Genomic DNA, 20,148 nt, shown 5'->3' on the forward strand with positions numbered 1-20,148 from the left:
TCGAGGCTGCGGTGGCCAGGAGTGGCCACTGCACTCCAGTCTGGGCGACCAAATGAGACTCCAACTCAAAAAACAAAAAAACAAAAAAAACTGATGTGTCTATTTTGTAAAAATTCATGAAACGATCCACTTAAAATGGTTGTTATTTTCTGTGTGAATGTTATACTTCAATAAAAAAAGTTTACTACAAAAATTTTCTTGTATCTTTGAAACAAATTCAGTGGGATTGATTTTAATTTTTCTACCTTTTAACTTCATATTTCTGTAGGAGTCAAAATTTCTTGTTTTGAATAAAAAAGATGAAGATATGTGTTATCAAGGAAAACAAATACTTGGAGCACTTTTATAGCTTAGATACAGTCAGGGATAATTTTCTAAAATAATCTAGTGGTCTTTGCTTTTCTGCAGTTGGTTATACTGGTTTATATTCCCACCAACAATATGGAAGTGTTCCCTTTCCTTGCATCCTCTCTAGCTTCTGTTATTTTTTTGAGTTAGTGATGATGGCCATCCTGACTGGAGTTAGGTGGTATTTCAGTGTGGTTTTAATTTGCGTTTCTTTTGATTAGTGAGGTTGAGCATTTTTTCATGTATCTGTTGGCTGTTCATATGTCTTCAGAGAAGCGTCTGTTCATATCTTTTGCTCACTTTTTAATAGGGTTGTTTGGTTTTTTCCTTACGGCATGTTTGAGTTCCTTGTAGATCCTGATTGTTAGGACTTTTTCAGATTTACAGTTGGCACATAGTTTTTCCCACTCCATGGGCTGTGTCCCTGCTCTCTTGATGGTTTCTTTTGCTTTGCAGAAGCTTTTCAGTTTGATGAAGTCCCACTTGACTATCTTGTCTTTTATAGCATTCATTTTTGGAGAGTTGATCAGGAATTGGTTGCCTATTCCAATTTTCGTAATGGTATTTCCTACATTTTCTTCTAGGATTCTTATAGTTTGAAGTTTTACATTTAGATCATTGATCCATTTAGAGTTGATCTTTGTGTATGATGAAAGGTAGGGATCTTGTTTCAGTCTTCTGCTTGTGGTCAGCCAGTTTTTCCAGCATGATTTACTGAATAGTTTCTCTTCTCCCCAGTGGTTGTTGGTGGAGTATTTGTCGAAGATGAGTTGATTGAGAAATTGAGTTTTGCTTTCAGAATCTCTATTCTGTTCCATTGATCGGTATACCTGTTCTTGTATCAATACCAGTCTGTTTTGATTACTGTAGTCTTACAGTAGAGTTGAAAGTCTGGAAGTGTGATACCTCCTGTAATTTCTAAAAGATTTAAAAATTGACCTTCCATATGACCCAGCAATCCCCCTTCTGGGAATATACCCAGAGGACCTCAAATCACTCTATAAAAAAGATACCTGTACACATATGTTTATTGCAGCATTATTCACAATAGCAAAAACATGGAACCAGCCGTGCTGCCCATTGAAGGTGAACTGGATAAAGATAATGTACATTTACACAATAAAATATTATGCAGCCATAAAGAAAAACAAAATTATGACCTTTGCAGCAACCTGGATAGAATTAGAGTCTATAATACTCAGTGATTTGTCACAGAAACAAAGATCTGAGGAATACATGTACTCACTCATAAGTGGACCCTGAACATTTATAGTAATACTTTAAGAAAAAGACTAGCAGCAGTGGGACACTGTGGGGACATAACATCAATGACATCAGTAACATCCCCAGACACATAACATCACCAAACTTTGCCTGTACAGTGACCACTTATATACCTAACCCTGAATTGTACTCCACATCCTTAAAATAAAAATAATATATATTTTAAAAAGCCAACTTCATGTTTTTAAAAGGTGGCAGTTGGGCAGTAGTGGAAGAAATCTTAATGGAATAATGTTAACCTCAGTGGAATAGTATGTGGTCATAAAATACTTGGAATAGATAGTAAATTAATATTTATAGCTAAATAGGAAATTGACCTTATTAGTGGAATTAACTTATTGAAGTATTGTTTTAAATATTTTTGTGGAATATCAGAATAGTCTATTTTGATTTGCTCTATTTGCAATAGCATTTTATATATTTCCATTTTATATAGAGATAGGATTTGCTGTTATATGTGAAGTGTTTTGCAAACTTTAGTATAATGCAATTGTTAGAGGAAGCAAGTGAGACTTTCAGTTCTTCTTTTATTAAATTTTTTGTTTGATCCAAGAGATACACGTGCAGGTTTGTTACATAGGAATACCGTGTGATGATGTGACCTGGGCTTCTCTTGAGCCCATCACCCTGGTAGTGGAGATGGTACTCAGTGTACAGTTTTCAGCCCTTACCTGCCCCCTCTTGGGAGCTCCCAGTGTCTGTTGTTCCCATCCTTTTGCCCATGTGCATACAGCATTCAGCTCCCACTTAGTAGGGAGAACGTGAGGTTTTCCATTTTCTGCTTCTGTGATAATTCACTCAGGATGATGGTCTCTGACTGCATCCTTGTTGCTGCAAAGGACATGATTTTATTCTGTTTGATGGCTGCATAGTATTCCTTGCTGTATATGTACCACAGTTTCCTTATCTAATCCACCACCTAGGTTGGCTCCATGTTGTTGCTGTTGTGGACTTCCCCCCACCTTTTCAATGTGTACGTTGTCTTTATATTAGGCATACTTTGGATGCTTTTCTTTTCATAGGAATCTTGGACTTAATTTCCTTTTTTGTTTTATTTGATTTTAAAATTGAAGTTTAAAGGTTTAATATCAAACAAAAGCATTTTTATATGAAAATGCTTTATCTGTCAAAAACCTGCTTGCACCGATAAAGGACTTTGGCAAAGTCTCAGGGTACAAAATAAACATGCAAAAGACAGTTGCATTCCTATACACCAACAACAAGCAGGCAGAGACCAAATAAAAAGCACAATCCCATTCACAATGCCCCCCCTCAAAAAAGAAATACTTCGGCATCTTCCTAACCAGAGTAGTGAAAGACCTTTACAATGAGAACTACAAAACGCTGCTCAAAGATTTCCAAGAAGACACAAACAAACAGAAAAATATTCCATGCTCATGGATAGGGAGAATCAACATTGTTAAAATGTCCATCCTACCAAAGGCAATCTACAGATTCAACGCAATACCCATTAAGTTACCAACATCATTCTTCTCAGACCTGGAAATGACAATACAGAAATTCATATGGAAACATAAACGACCACGGATAGCCAAAACAATCCTTAGCAAAAGAAACAAAGCAGGAGGTATCACACTTCGAGACTTCAAACTTTACTATAAGGCTACAGTAATCAAAACAGCCTGGTATTGGTACAAGAACAGGCACATAGACCAATGGAACAGGATAGAGATTCTGGAAGCAAAGCCTCATTTCCTCAACCAACTCATCTTTGACAAAGCCTCCAACAACAACCACTGGGGAGAGGAGAATCTATTCATTAAATGGTGCTGGGAAAACTGGCTGACCACATGCAAAAGATTGAAACAGGACCCCTACCTATCACTATACACAAAAATTAACTCTAAATGGATCAAAGACGTAAATGTAAAACCTCAAACTATGAGAATCTTAGAAAACGCAGGAGACACTCTTATGGAAATTAGAAATGGAAACCAATTCCTATTCAGAACCCTAAATGCCAAAACCTTAAGAAATAAAATACACAAGTGGGACCTCATCAAGCTAACAAATTTCTGCAAAGCAAAAGAAACCATCAAGAGAACAGGGAGACAGCCCACAGAATGGGAAAAAATATTTGCCAACTCTATATCTGACAAAGGCCTAACATTCAGGATCTTCAAGGAACTCAAATGCTCTGAAAGGAAAAAAACAAACAGACCCTTTAAAAAGTGGGCAAAAGACATGAATAGACACTTCTCAGAAGAGGGTATACGGGCAGCCAACAGATACATGAAAAAGTGCTCAGCCTCACTCAACATCAGAGAAACGCAAATCAAAACCACACTGAGATACCATCTAACCCCTGTAAGAATGGCCATTATTAATAAAACAAACAACAGTAGATGCTGGTGAGGATGTGGAGAAAAAGGAATGCTTCTGCACTGCTGGTGGGAATGCAAACTAGTGCAGCCTCTTTGGAAGACAGTGTGGCAATTCCTGAGAGAACTAGAAATTGACCTTCCATATGACCTAGCAATTCCCCTACTGGGAATATACCCGGAGGTACTCAAATCATTCTACAAAAAAGATACCTACACATGTATGTTTGTAGCAACTCTATTCACAACAGCAAAAAACATGGAGCCAACCATGTTGCCCATCGAAGTTGGGCTGGATAAAAAATGTGGTACATATACACAATGGAATATTATGCAGCCATAAAGAAGGACAAACATATGGACTTTGCAGCAACTTGGATGGATTTAGAGTCGATCATACTCAGTGATCTATCACAGAAACAAAGAACAGAGTACCATATGTTCTCACGCATAAGTGGACCTTGAACAATTATAATACTATAAGAAAGTAATTGTCAGTAATGGGAAACTGTCAGGGGAAGGGAGTGGAATTGGCAATTGAGGGAAACTGCTAGGGGAGGGAGGGGCATACCTCATCAACAAGGGTACCTGTATAATCAATGTTTGTATACCTAACCCTGAATTGTACCCCACATCTTTATAATAAAAAAGAATAATAGCAATAATATGCTTTATTATATTTTACTCATTTTTTAAAAACTAATGTATTTCTCGGGAGTACCAGTGGAATTTTTGGTGTTACGTGATGCTGATTCAATGATATCCCATTGGAAAGTAATGTGCACATTAAAGAAATGCAAGAAGATGAAGACGATGACGTGGAAGGTCCAGCTGTAGGTAAGTTGCTGTAATGCTCGCCCTGCTCCTGCCCAGCCCCCAGGGTCAGGGAAATGTCCAGTGATCTAAATTTCCCATAGCATGTATTCACGTTTAAGATTCTGCGAAGAATCCTGGTGGAACTTATTTTGAATCACATTTTATCAATTGGTCTTGCTGAAAACATGTAAGGATGCTGTGTTTTCTTAGTATGACACCTTCCATTGTTTCCTGTCAGGCTTCAGACTTCCTACATCTGTGTCTTCATCCTCCACATCAGTGCCTTTGGCCCTTCTCACCTAGTCCATGTTTAAAAACTCCACTCAGAAGCCACAGCATATTTCGCTTTTATTATTTTTACTAGGAGACAAAATTCTAATGAATACTGTTGTGTTTGTAGTTGTAAGTTAGTCCACTTGTTAACAATATAGTGAGTCAATTTCAATAACATTTTAATTCTTATTTTAAACAGTTATTTCTTTTTTAATTGCCCTTATTGCTTACATTTGTGAAATATTCTGTAGTTTTCCCTAAGATATCCTCTGAGTAAACTGATATCACCTTCATTTTATAGATGAAGAGTCTGCATTTCCTGTGAGTTCAGTGATTTGCTCTCAGTCACATTGTCATTATTATCATTATTGTTCCTGATTCATCTTTTGTAACATTTCTCCTACTCTGTAATTGCTTGCTAGCTTTTCTCTCTTCACCACGTCTGTAAATGTCTCTAAATCAAGGGTTACATCTTGTTTGTTCTTGTATATCATTGAATTAACATTGAATTTATATAGTACACTTATCATGAGCCCCAAGAAGGAAGCAGTTTACCTCCTGTTTTCATAAAGTCTGTTCATTATCACGATCAAGGTCTATGTAAGAAATGTAATAAGAGCTATCAGTGATCAGTTTCTTGGTGTGAGCTGAGTTTGGTTCTTTTCTGATATGCAGAGATTAGAATTGCTTGTATTCCTCTATAGAGTTTTCTACAGGCTTGTCATTCCTTAGGCAACCTGCGTTCCGGTCTCGTGCTTTCTGCTTTATTTCTATTATGGCTCATATGTTTGGACCTTCACAGTTAGGGGACTTGCCCCAGTCTCAGCTTAATATGGTTCCTGTCCTCAGTGGGAGTTGCCTGTTTCAGGATTTCCTGGTGGCCACATCCCCTCCATTGCTTCGTGAGTCTATGGCCTTAGATTGCCCTTTGGTGGTTACTGTCTTCTTTTTTTCTTTTTTTTAATTTTATTTTTTAATTGACCAGTAATAATTGTACCTATTCATGGGGTATGTAGTGCTGTTTAAATACACATAATGTACAGTGATTAGATCAGGGTAATTAGCATATCCATCATATCAAATATTTGTCATTTTTTGTGTTGGGAACATTCAATAACCACCAGCCTGTTTCTAATATTTCTTCTCTTGCAGCTTTGCCTTTTTTTAAATCTTAACTTCCTATTGTTTATATTCCAAACTGGCCCAGAATATTATATGATATGTCCATCTACATAATTCTTCCCCTTTCCCATATCATTTCCATCTATATAGCAAAACTAAGTGAGGATTAGGAAAGAATTTATTACCATTTGAGAGTATAAATCAGAAACAATTGTCCCCCAGAGGAGATGGGCAAAACATGACTCATAATGAAAAAGACTGGGTTCCACAAAAGGGCGGCATGGAAAAAAGAAAAGAAAAGAAACATGGGTGGCCAAATGTGGTATGTTTGTATTGGTGAATAGGTGAAAGGAAAGCCAAGGAGTAGGTGAATTTGCAGGTGAAAATAGAGGAAAAGGGAGGTACTACAATAAGAGAAGAAGAGATAAATTACCTGCACACATGTGTTTGTTGCAGCTCTGTTCACAATAGCAAAAACATGGGACCAACCATGTTGCCCATCAAAGCTGGACTGGATAAAAAAAAATGTGGTACATATACACAATGGAATATTATGCAGCCATAAAGGAGGACAAACATATGGACTTTGCAGCAACTTGGATGGATTTAGAGTCAATCATACTCAGTGATCTATCACAGAAACAAAGAACAGAGTACCATGTGCTCTCACTCATAAGCGGACCTTGAACAATTATAATATTATAAGAAAGTGATTGGCAGTAGTGGGAAAACTGTCAGGGGAGGGGGGTGGGATTGGCAGTTGGAAACTGCTAGGGGAGGGAGGGGCGTACCTCATCAACAAGGGTACCTGCATAATCAACGTTTATATACCTAATCTTGAATTGTACCCTACATCTTTATAATGAAAAAAAAGAAAGCCAAGGAGTAGGTGAATTTGCAGGTGAGAGTAGAGGAAAAGGGAGGTACTGCAATAAGAGAAGATGGGATGAATTAGGAAAAAAGAAAAGACTGGCAAGAAAATGAAAATATGTAAATAAGAAAAGTATAGTAAATAAGAAAGTAGGTCTTTACTAATTTTGGTATTGAGGATGTAACTTTTTAGTGTCATGGAATTTGGTGTTCGAAAAGACCTTAAAGTTAATGTAGTACAACTCTTATGTATTACGTTATGTGAGTTATGTTATGTTACGCTATGTGAGTTGAACACTGAGGCCCAAAGAGTTATGTGATCAATTAGAGTCATACAGTAGAAAATGCTGAGATGATATTGGAACCTAGATCTAGAGTCTTATTTTTTTATTTTATTATTTTGAGTCGAGGTTTCACTCTGTCAACCAGGCTGTAGTGCAGTGGCATGATCACAGCTCACCAGAGCCATCAAACTCCTGGACTCAAGCAATCTTCACACCTTGGCCTCCTAAGTAGCTCAGATTATAGGCATGTGCTACCATGCCCAGCTAATTTTTTAATTTCCTTGTAGAGACAAGGTGTCACTACGTGGTCTTGAAGTCCTGGGCTCAAGCAGTCCTCCAGCCTCGGCCTCCCAAAGTGTTGAGATTACAGGCATAAGCTGCTGAGACTGACCTCAGATCTAGAATTTTATTTTATAATACTGTCATGTGTCACTTAACTACAGGGATATGCTCTGAGAAATGCATTGTTAGACAATTTCTTTGGAGAACATAATAGAGTATACTTACACAAACCTAGATGGCGTAAACCTGTGGTATATGGTGTAACCTAAACCTGTACAGCGTGTTCCTTGCTGAATGTTGTAGACAGATACAACGCGGTGACATTTGTGTATCTAAACAACCTAAATATGGAAAAGGTACACTACAGATATGGTATGAAGATAAAAAATGGCACACCTGTAAAGGATGCTTATGAATGAGCTTGTAAGACTGAAAGTTACTTTGGGGAGTCAGCGAGTGTGAGTGCCTGGGACATTGTACACTACTGTAGATCTATAAATACCATACATTTAAACTACACTACATTTATAAAAAATATTTTTCTTCAATTATTAATTAACCTTAGCTTAATGTAAATTTTTTACTTTATAAGTCTTAATTTGTTTAACTTTTTGACCCTTTCATAATAACATGTAGCTTAAAACACAAGCATATTGTACAGCTATACAAAAATTCTTTCTTTCTTTATATCCTTATTGTATAAGCTGTTTTCTGTTCTTAAATTTTTTAGATTTATTTTTTACTTTTAAAACTTTTTTGTTAAAAACGAAAATGCAAACACACACATTAGCCTTGGCCTACACAGGGTCAGGATCATCAATATCACTATATTCTACTCTCACATCTTGTCCCTCTGAAAAATCTCTAGGGACAGTACCCTGCATGCAGCTGTTATCTCCTCTGATAACAATGCCTTTTTCTGGAATATCTCCTGAAGGACCTGCCTGAAGCTGTTCATTTTTATTTTATAAGTAGAAAGAGTAGACTCTAAAACAATAGACAGACTGGACACGTGTCTCCACCTGTGATCCTCGCACTTGGCAAACCAAGGCAGGAGGATTGCTTGGGCCTAGGAGTTCAAGACCAGCCTAGGCAATGCAGCAAAACCGGCTCTCTACAGAAAAAAAAAAAGGTGCCAGTCATGGTGGCACGTGCCTATAGTCTCAGCATCACCGTAACACCTGGGTAATGTGTTGTGCTATGATGTTACAATGGCTGCAATACCTAGGTGATGGGACTTTTTCAGCTCCTTTGTAATCTTATGGGACCATAATCATATATGGGGTCCATTGTTGAATGAAACATTATTATGCGGCACGTGAATCCTTCAGTTCTCTGAAATTATTGCTTCTTCTCTTTCTTCCTTTCTTTTTAATGTGTTATTACAGGAAAATTTTGAACACACCATTAAATAAACAGGATAATAGGCAAACTTCCTGGCATCTATCAACTTGGCCCCAGTCACCATCACCCCATGGCTAATCCTGCTCCTTCACTCCCACTTTGTTATTTTGCAGTCAATCTCAAATGTATAATTTTATCCATAAATACTCCCCTGTATATTTTGGAAATATAAGGCTTCTTCCTTTTTAAAAGTAACGTAATTAAAACTATTATTATAGCTAAAAAATTACCTGTCCTTACTATCATTAGCTACTATCAGTGTTTGCATTTCTGATTGCACCATGCTCTTTCAGGCCACCGTGCCTTTGCACTTGCTGTGCCTTTGCTCCATGTGCCGCCACTGCCTCTCTTCTCTGTCTCCTTGAGTTTTATTTTTCCTTTAATATTTAGCTTACAAGTTTTGTGTTTTTAATCAAGTTAGATGCTCCTTCTGTGTACCAACAATCTGTACAAACTTCCAATGGAATATTTACGAATTCAAAATGTGTTTTACCACATACATTGATGAACGAATGTATCTATCAGTCTATTGACTAATCTAATGAAAGGTTTTCACATATTTGGAATCCACTCATAACTTGGTGCACTTAGGATAAAATCCAAACTTCTCAGCTCATATGGCTTCTTATGATCCAGTCACTGCCTAGCCTAGAATTTTCTCATGCCATTTGCTCCTTTTTCCATCTTGTTTTAGTCAGATTTTCCTTCTCTTAGTACCTTGTATGTGCTATACTCTCTTATGTCTCAGCTTTTGCATATTTTATTCTCCTTGTCTAAAACATTCTTTTCCTGATTCTCTAACTGCAGACTTTGGGTTTCCCAATCTAAAAATCTCTGTTTATCATGTCCACTACCGGGGGAGAGGGGGCTCAATGGAGCACCAACCCCACCTGCAAGTAATTTACTTATGTGGCAAATCCTCACATGTATTCCGACAACTCTGAAATAAAAAAATTAAAATAAAAAAATTAAAAGTTAAAAAAACTCCCTGTTATGATTTCTCATTGTATGTTTTACCTTTCTTCATAAACTGATCACCATTTATAATTATATATTTATTCAGTAATCAGTTTTTCTTTTCCTTAGCTAGCAGTGCCATGTGGTCAGAGACTATGTCTGCTTTGCTTACCACTTTCCCTAGTGTCCACCAGAGTACTTGACCTTTTTGGATTATCAATTAATATAGTTATATAAAGAAGCAAAATGGCACTACTTATTATTAGTAGAACAAATTTTAATTTTGGAATTGGCAAAAACTTCACAATTTCTGAGTCAGGAAGCATCTCAGAGTTGTTGAAGGTAGGAAGCCAGGTAAAGGTTTCAAAATATCATGACTTTTAACTATTAAGATAGTATGAATTCAAAAGTTTGTGTAACTTCTCATATGCTTGCTTATGAGAAGAGCTTAAATATTTTTAATTATATATCTATATTTAAATTAATTTCTTTTCAAACATTTTAGATACTCAAGATGACAAAGTGGCAGAAACTGTTTACAGAGACAGGAAGAGGCAGCTACCTTTGGAACTTACAGTGGAACTAACAGAAGAGACATTTAACACGACAGTCATAGCATCTGACAGCATAGTGGTCTTCTATGCCGGTTGTATGAATCTTTAGAAGAAACTGTCTATATTACATAGCCTAATAGAAGGCAACTTTTAGGACATCTAAAAGTACAGAGATTTAATTTTTGCATTCTGTATATCACATGTTGTCAAAATGATATAGCTTTCATATATGTCTCAGGTTGCACACATTGAGGTATTCACTTCTAACTGGTTCTGGGATTGTACAACTGGCTTATATGTGATTTACAAGTTAAAGGCTAATTACTCAGTGATCTATCACAGAAACAAAGAACTGAGTCCACATGTTCTCACTCATAAGTGGATCCTGAACATTTATCATAATACTACAAGATTGGCAGTAGTGGAACACTCCCAGGGAGGTTGGGGGGATTTGGAACATAGCATCAATAAGGGCACCTCATCCCAAACCAGGCCAAGTGAGGACCCAAGAGAAGCCCAAACTTCACCTGTATGATGACCGCTTATAGACCTAATCCTGAATTGTACCCCACATCTTTAAAATTAAAAAAAATTAAAGGTTAGTGATTAAGCTAGATGTTAATTTTTATAAACTTTTATTCAAGCCAATGGTTTTTAAAGTATTAACAGTTCTTAAGATTTGTAGTAAATTTATTGCTTTTATCTTCAAATAATAGCCATTCAGCTATATTCCTTGCAAAAATGCAGAAAGTTGTTTGCCTTTGAAACCCACTTAAATGTTTGGACCTTCTTGAGGGCTGTAGACTAAGATACTTCTCATTAAGAAATAGCAATTTTGGGAAACCCCATAAATCTATATGTTTGTTATATCTAAGTGTGGGTGCTTTGGAGATACACATGTATTTTGTTGAATTTTTTTTTTCACATAGGGCAAGCAGTATCCATGGCATTTTTACAGTCCTATATTGATGTGGCAATTAAATTGAAAGGTATGCATGCTTATTTTCCTGATTCTGAGCTGTAGCTATTTGTAAAACTATGTTATGTTACAGAGGTAGAAAGCCATATGACATAAAATTTCAGGTCATTAAGTTTGTGTCTCCAAGGTTAAGTTAATGAGCCAAGGGTTTCGAAAGTATAAGTGTTCACTAAGATTTGTCTTCATGGAACTGTTTATAACAGAAATTAGAAAACCTATATATTAAGTACTTGTGACTGCACAGTTAATTCAGGAACCTTTTTTTGGCTAAATTCAGTCTTTCAGCAACCATTTTTTTGAGTGCCTCCTCTGTGCTAATTACTATTAAATGCTGGGAATAAAAATCTGGCAGATAAAACCCAGTCTCACACTCTAATGAGAGATCAAAGATCCTAGTGTTTTTTAAGCTATGTAGTTTACTTCTCATGGACTAGAATATTTCTTAACAGCCCGGTCTTTTTAAAAATTATTTTATGAAGCCTGATCCAATTGTAGGCAAATATAAATCCAAGGAATGGAGTTTAACTCATAATGTCTATTCTGTCATCTCAGCAAAGAAACAGGGAGAAGTAGGGAAGCCTGTTAGTAAGACAGAGATGATGATGGGTTAGGTGTCTACAGTGTTTTAGCCATTTGAATAAGACGGAATGGACCATGCTTTGTCTCTGTGATATCATTTTCTCCTATTGTTTATCTTGTCAATAGAAGATATTATGCTTAAATAGGCTTATTCCTGACTACATATCTACCATTTAATTTTGGGGACACTAGCTTATAGTCTCTTTCAATATTTTGCAAGTTCCTTATGGGTAGGTAGTGTGTCTTTAATAATTATTCAATACATGAATAAACTAATATAGTAGAATTCCATAATTTGTTTTCATGTGATGGAATGTTAATGCTAATATACAACTTACACGCTGTTGTACTCATAAACTGTACAATTTATACATAGGGGCTTTTGTGAGCTCAAGAAATTGATGCCAGAAATTCAGCCCTCAATGAACCATTCTTTTTATTTCCCAAACACATTTGATCCAACTTTTGATTAGCTTATTCTTGAATGAAGAGATAATTCATTCTGTACATAGTACGATCCCTAATCATTTTTTAAAAAGTAAGCCCTGTTATTTACTTTCAGATTTTCCTTTGCAGTTGCAATATATGGACAAATTTAGGTTTCTTCTTTTAGATCCTCTAGGCTTATTGGCAAGAAATTAGAAGCCAGAAAAATGTATAAGCCATGACGAAATAGTAATTTGAAACTATCCTTAAATAATAGAATTAATGATCAACCTCAATTCCTTTGGTCAACACCAGATGATAATGGAAAAGGATTCCCTTACTTTCTTCTCTATTAATGATGTAAAAAAATGGACTACTTCTCCTTTCAATGCAAGGGATCTGAGTTGTATGTGTTTGTAGAAGGAGAAAAGCAGATAACCAACCCTTTCTTTTTCATTCAACCCTATCTTCTTTATGAATAACAATTATTTTAGTAACTTGATAGCAGATAAATAGACTCTTTTGGAAGTTCAGGAGCTTAATGTCAAAATGCACAGTGTAGGTAATTACAGTATTTTCTGCCTGTGCTGCAGCCTATACTATAACTTTGTAAATTCGGCAAATATTGTAACACCTTTGAGCATTTAGTCCTGTAATCTGTCTTTCATGTTGACTTTGTGGGGAAAAACAATTTTTCTTCTCAGTTTAAGACAATGGAGCATATATTATACTCAGTCACAAGGTGGCAGCAAATATCACACTTTTATACTTACATCATTATGTATGTGTATCTATGAGGATCTATTTTTTTCCCCTTCACATTAGGAATCTGTTTGAAGACATTGGACTATTCTGGTTGAAACATGAGTAAATATTGAAATCATTTACAAGAAAGAAAATTAAATTTTCAGTTAGTAACTTCAATATGAGTAGTCGTCACTTTTAATGACATATATCAGTATTGTTTTTCCAGTTTTAAAGAAAACATCAAAGTTTGTCATTTCAATGGTAGGGTCCAAGGAATGACATTTTTAGCAGTGGTAGACATGCTGAGGATGCTTATTGAAGGGAAATAGCTACAGCTTTAAGAGCGTTATATTCCATATTTGGGTGACAGTATATAATTTAGTATTTTGTGTGAATAAGCATCACCAGATGAAATTATTAAAATAAAGGATAAGAAAATTTTGGCAAAAGACACTTGCACACTCATGTTCATTGTAGCATTATTTGCAATAGCAAAAACACGGAACCAACCATTCTGCCCATCGTAAGACAACTGGATCAAAAAATGTGGTACATATGCACAATGGAATATTACACAGTCATAAAGAAGGACAAAATTATGAACTTTGCAGCAACTTGACTGGACTTAGAAGCTATAATACTGAGTGATCTATCACAGAAGCAACCGAGTATCACATGTTCTCACTCATAAGCAGAACTTGAATAACTATCATAATACTATAAGAAAGGAATTGGCAGTAGTAGGAAACTGCCAGGGGAGGTTGGGGTGCACACCTAATCAACAAGGATACCTGCAAATTGAACTTTGTATACCTAACCCATAATTGTACCCCACATCTTTAAAATTAAAAATTAAAAAAGAAAAAGGAAAAATAACTTTGGTAGAGAAGCCATTTAGCAGTTGTGATTATGGAAGGAATAGGATTTATGTTTTTTTATGTTTATGTGCTCACACAATATTCAGGTTTTTAGATCCATTAATGTAAAAATTTTCAATTTGTTTATGAAGAAATATCTGTGTGCATTCTATGTGTTTTATTGAATACACACTATGCAACAGACATTGTACTAGCCAGTGAACATATAGTGGTGAATAAGACAGACTAGATCCTGTCTATATTATCAAACAGATTGTTAACACTAAGTCTAAAGTGATTAGTTATTTCATCTATGAGAACTAATCACGAATCTTTTAAAATATACAAGTGAATTTGCAGTATTAAAAACTTTTGATGATAAAATATCACATTTTACAGTTTAAATCACAATTTTAATTTAATATTATTAGGTTACATTTAGACTATATCCTAAATTGATGTATAATGATTCCTTCTTTGACCTAATATGACATGGCAATTTTTTATTAGAATTTATTCTTTTGATAGCTGAGCTGTATGGTGCTTGTTTTATTTAGTGTTTGATCTTTTCCATAAAGTAATTTACATATTTCAGAGAACTTTACATATTTTATTATGGAGCAAGTAGGAACTTCTGTTTGAGGTTCTATGTGTTTTCTTTGGCTGAAAAAAAAAACATTTAGACAGCACAGGTACCTGAAGTCCTAGATGAATTTTACATGTGTCATTTTATTCACATGCATGTTTAAGGTGTTCTTGATGCTGGAAAACCAGTGACGAATAAACAGACACAGTCCCTGCTCTCAAGGAGCTCTCATGGTAGAGACAGACCTTCATCAGATAATCACACAAATGAGTACATAGTTATGTAAGGAGATACGGAAAGGAGCATGGTTCTTTAAGAGTTTGTTTCCAAGGAGCCAGATGCAGACCAGTGTAGTCACACCCAGTGAGAAAGACCCAACTCTGCAAAGGTTGGTGGGGGTGGGACGATTCCAAAACAAAAATGAGTTTTGAAAAGCTGTCTCTAGCATGAGTGTAGAGACATCGAAATCAAGGAACTGAATTGGAAGCCTGTTGTGGTTTTCCAGCAGAAATGGTGGCTAGAGTAGTGGCAGTAAACAGAAATGGATGGTAAATAGAGATATTTGAAATTTCGGTGGTAAAAACATGCTGATGAATTAGACATGAGGGGCTTAGGATTTCAGATGCTTTGCTTCTGAGTTGCACGAGAATGGAAACATTCACCAACATACACAGGAAGCAAATCATATTTGGTTTTAGACATGTTGAGTTTGAATATGTTTCCATTCAAGGGAAAACAAAAGGCAGTACGTCTGGAGCATCAAGGAGGAGTCTGGGGCCAAAGACATACATTTGGATTCTTTAGATTGTTGATGGCTATTGAGGTTTTCTAGGAAGAGAGTGTACAGTCAGAACAGAAGGAAGCTTAAACTGGGCCTTGAGGGACTCCCAACTCTGAGGGCAGAAGAGCTTGCAAAAAGAACCAAAAAGAAGCCGCTAGATAGGTGAGAAAAAGCCAGTAAGAGAAGGTGTTTCAAAGATCAATGGAAGAGAATGTAAGCAGAGGTGTCTCATGCTGAGAGCTTAAATAAGAATAGGACAGAAAAATATTGAAAATCCTAAGCAAACAAGTTTTCTACATTAATAATTGCAAAATGTGCATTTTCCTTTTATTTAGGCATATCCAGTATGCTTCTTACTAGAATAAACTTTGTAGATTGGTCTGATGTAAATACTCAGCAAAATGTGACTGAATTTCCTGTTGTAAAGCTGTACAAGGAAGGTGAGAACCCAGTATCTTATGCTGGTATGCTAGGCAGTGAAGATCTCCTAGAATTTATCCAACTGTAAGTATTCAGCTTCACTGTAAGGTTTCTCAATGTTTAGCTGTGTAGAAGTTCCAATTCTCATAGTTTGTTGACATACTTTAAATAGGCCAAGGAGGCTAATAGCATTAAGATCACAAAATAAATATTGATTACGAGATTTGATATACATTTTGTCACTTTTGGAGAGAATTTTGTTTAATGTAGCTATTTTTAAGAATAATATTTAGTTATCAGTATTTTGTCAGATTTATCTTATGTAATATATTGTTTGCTAGGTTCAGAATTTTCCAAACTGAAAAAAATTTTTTAATTAATTTTTAATACAGTTATATATTTATCCAGCAACAGGATTTCATATCCAGTGAACATAGCTTCAACCCAAGAAGCAGAAGAATATTTAAGTGGGGAATTACATAAAGACCTTATCTCTTATTCTAGTGTGTCAATACTGGGACTATTCAGTGCAACCATGAGAGCAGGTAAGTAGAGTTGAGCTTTTAATCTATACAGTGTATAGTTAAATACTCATTGCTTTCTAGTTTTTTTTAAAGAGTCTCTTTTTAAATTGAAGAGTATTTTGAAAATACAGAGAAGTTTGAAAAAAATTATGTAGAGCATATACACACTATACATAAATTTTGATGTTAAATTTTGATGTAATTCCATCTTTTTTCTATATACATATATGTATTGCATGTTTTTGTGTTTTAATGTAATTGGGCTAAAACTGTGTATCTAGGTTAGTATCTTATTCTTTTTATTTAACATTACTTTGGTGTATTTTTTCCATGTGATATGATATTTTTCATAAATATTATGGCTACAAAATATTTAATTGAATGAATATATTATAGTATAGTATATGTACTATAATTTAACTACTTGCAAACAATATTTGTGGATTTTTTTTTCTATATGTGAAGAACTTTCTTTACCTTTTTAATCATTTTTTTAAAAGAAAGAAAAGTTTATTTAAAAAGTAAATTAGAGAGAGAAAGAGAAAGAAGAGAGAAGATTCACCTCTCCAAGGTGGTGGAGGGGGCCAAAGCCAGGAAGCATGGGGACAGCCATAGCTCAAAGAGCACATGGCCACACCAGATTCGAGCAAGGTAATGGCTGCTATTAGCCATTTTAAGTATATATTTAGCAAGTATTAAGGACATTCACATTGTTGTACAATGCATCTCCAGAACGTTTTCATTTTGCAAAACTGAAACTTTTTTTTCTTTTTAAAATTTTTATTATAAAGATGTGAGGTACATTTCAGGGTTAGGTATATAAACATTGATCATGCAAGTACCCTTGTTGATGAGATATGCCCCTCCCTCCCCTAGTAGTTTCCCACAACTGCCAATCCCACCCCCCCTTCCCCTGACAATTTCCCACTACTGTCAGTCTCTTTCTTATAGCATTATAATTGTTCAAGGTCCATTTATGACTGAGAACATATGGAACTCTTTTCTTAGTTTCTGTGATAAATCACTGAGGGTTAGCGACTCCAAATCCATCCAAGTTGCTGCAAAGTCCATATATTTGTCCTTCTTTATGGCTGCATAATATTCCATTGTGTACATGTACTGCATTTTTTTTTAATCCAGTTCAGCTTCGATGGGCACCACGGTGGGTTCCATGTTTTTGCTATTGTGAATAGAGCTGCAAAAACATACGTGTGCAGTTATCTTTTTTGTAGAATGATTTGAATTCCTCCGGGTATATTCCCAATAGAGGAATTGATGGGTCATATGGAAGGTCAATTTCTAGTTCTCTTAGGAATCGCCACACTGTCTTCCAAAGAGGCTGTACTACTTTGCATTCCCACCAGCAGTGTAGAAGCGTTCCTTTTTCTCCACATCCTCACCAGCATCTGCTGTTGTTTGTTTTATTAATGATGACAATTCTTACCGGGATTAGGTGGTATCTCAGTGTGGTTTTGATTTGCATTTCTCTGATGATGAGTGAGGCTGAACATTTTTCATGTGTCTGTTGGCTGCCTGTATCTCTTCTTTTGAGGAGTGTCTATTCATGTCTTTTGCCCACTTTTTAAACCGGCTGTTTGTTTTTCTTCCTTTTGGTGTGTTTGAGTTTCTTGTAGAACCTAGACGTTAGGACTTTGTCAGATATAGAATTGGCAAATATTTTTCCCCTTCTGTGGGCTGTTTCCCTGCTCTCTTGATGGTTTCTTTTGCTTTGCAGAAACTCGTTAGTTTGATGAGGTCCCGCTTGACTATCTTATTTCTTAAGGTATTGACCTTTAGGGTTCTGAATAGGAATTGGTTTCCAAGCAATCAAAAAAAATGTTCAATAAAAAAAATTGAAAATTAAAAAAACAAATAAACAAACAAAAACCTGCCCTCTTGTAGCAGGCTCTGTAATTGTTCCTCTAATCAGGTCTCCTCTGCAGAGCCACCTCTTTTACTCTCTTCTCAGGGAAGGAAGCAGGGAAGGGGGAGGGGCAGTGGAGGTGGGTGGGGCTGCAGGCCTCCCCTCCCACTCTCACATGGTATGTACTCTCACTGGGGTGCCACAGCCAGGCCTATCCTAGAATGGAGCTTTCCTATTGCGACTGACTTCCAGGCTCTGCCTGGGTTTGTCCCTCTCAGCCGTGGCCTAGCAGTGTGGGTCTGATGTTCAGAGGACTGCTGGGGAGGAGGGGGTTTGGGTCAGCCCCGAACTCACCAATGATCTCTTTGGAGTTCATCCTCCTCCTTTTCTGGCCACACCCTTTGTCCCACAGGGTAGGGTTGGGGCGTCTGGAACTCAGCACTTGTCAGGTCCCTCTGAAGTTTGTGCTCTCCGGATATTCCCTTTGGGCCACAATGAAGCCCTGAGTAGTTGATACCCAGTCACGGAGATCGGATCTGTTGGTCCGTGGTGAGCAAGTCGAGCACTTTCCTGTCCCGCCTTCAATATAGTGGTGGGGCACCTCTCTTGTCTTCTTCCCTGGGAACTTGCCTCTGGTCTCTGTCTGCAGCCCCTTCCAGCGCCCTGCAAGGTGCTGAAGTAATGAGACAAAGCCCGGAGCAGAGTCTCTCTCCTGCTTCAGTGGTGAGGGAGGGCCTGGGACAGTAGTGTCTCCCTGCCACTTTTCCACAGAAAAACTTCTGTCCTTTTTTTTTTTGAGTCGGAGTCTCAGTCTGTGGCCCAGACTGGAGTGCAGCGGCCGCTCCCGGCCACCGCAGCCTCGACCCGCTGGGCTCCGGCGATCCTTCCGCCTCCGCCTTCCGAGGAGCCGGAATTACAGGCAGGCGCTACCAGGCCCGGCTGATTTTTTGATTTATTGTAGAGATGCGGTCTCGCTGCCCAGGCGGGTCTCGAACCCGCGGGCTCAGGCAGTCCACGCACCTCAGCCTCCCAAAGGCGCGGGATTACAGGCTGAGCCGGCTGTCCGTTTTAAAAAAAAAACAATGGTGCTCCGCTTCTGAGACCAGGGAAGAGCCAGAGATGAAGTAGAGAAGCTGCAGCACTAGCTGTTGCACCAGGGTCCTGGCCACCCGCTCACAAGCCCCGCTTAGTCTCTCTCAGAGTTTTCTTGCCAGGGAGGGTTTGTTGATTTAAAAAAGAAAGAAAATGGTGTTCAGCTTCTGCATTCTGGGAATCGCTAGGGTCGAAGCCCAGACACTGTGGCAGCAGCCACTGCACCTGGATAGCCCTGGCTGCTAGCTCCCTAGCCCTCACTCAGTCAGCCATTCACACGCCCACTCGCTCACTAGTATATATCCAAAATTTTCCATACACTCACTCAGTCACACGGGCGCTTGCATAGTCCGACTGGCTCGGCCACCATCTTACCTCCCCCACCATGATCTCTAAAAGTACAAGAAATTGATCTTCCATACCACCCAGGGATCCCCCGGAGGAGCTCAAATCATTCTACAAAAAAAGATACCTGCACACTCATGTTTATTGCGGCACTATTCACAATAGCAAAAACATGGAACCAACCCTGCTGCCCTCTGAAAGCGGACTGGATTTAAAAAAAAAAAAAAAAGTGGTACATATGCAAGATGGAATATTACACAGCCATAAAAGAAGGACAAGATTATGGAATTTGCAGCAACTCGAATGGATTCAGAGTCTATCATACTTAGTGATCTGTCACAGAAACAAAGAACTGAGTACTACATGTTCTGACTCATAAGTGGACCCTAAGCATTTAGTATAATACTGTAAG

General features: G+C 37.2%; 1 pseudogene; it reads left to right on the forward strand.

Annotated features, from left to right (window-relative positions):
• The window catches only part of LOC103273068, a 51,363-nt pseudogene that overhangs the window by 14,167 nt on the left and 17,048 nt on the right, over positions 1 to 20,148 (forward strand).

Source organism: Carlito syrichta, unplaced genomic scaffold, assembly GCF_000164805.1.
Source record: "Carlito syrichta isolate Samal-C Ts95f unplaced genomic scaffold, Tarsius_syrichta-2.0.1 Scaffold31422, whole genome shotgun sequence".
NCBI classification, from domain to species: domain Eukaryota; kingdom Metazoa; phylum Chordata; class Mammalia; order Primates; family Tarsiidae; genus Carlito; species Carlito syrichta.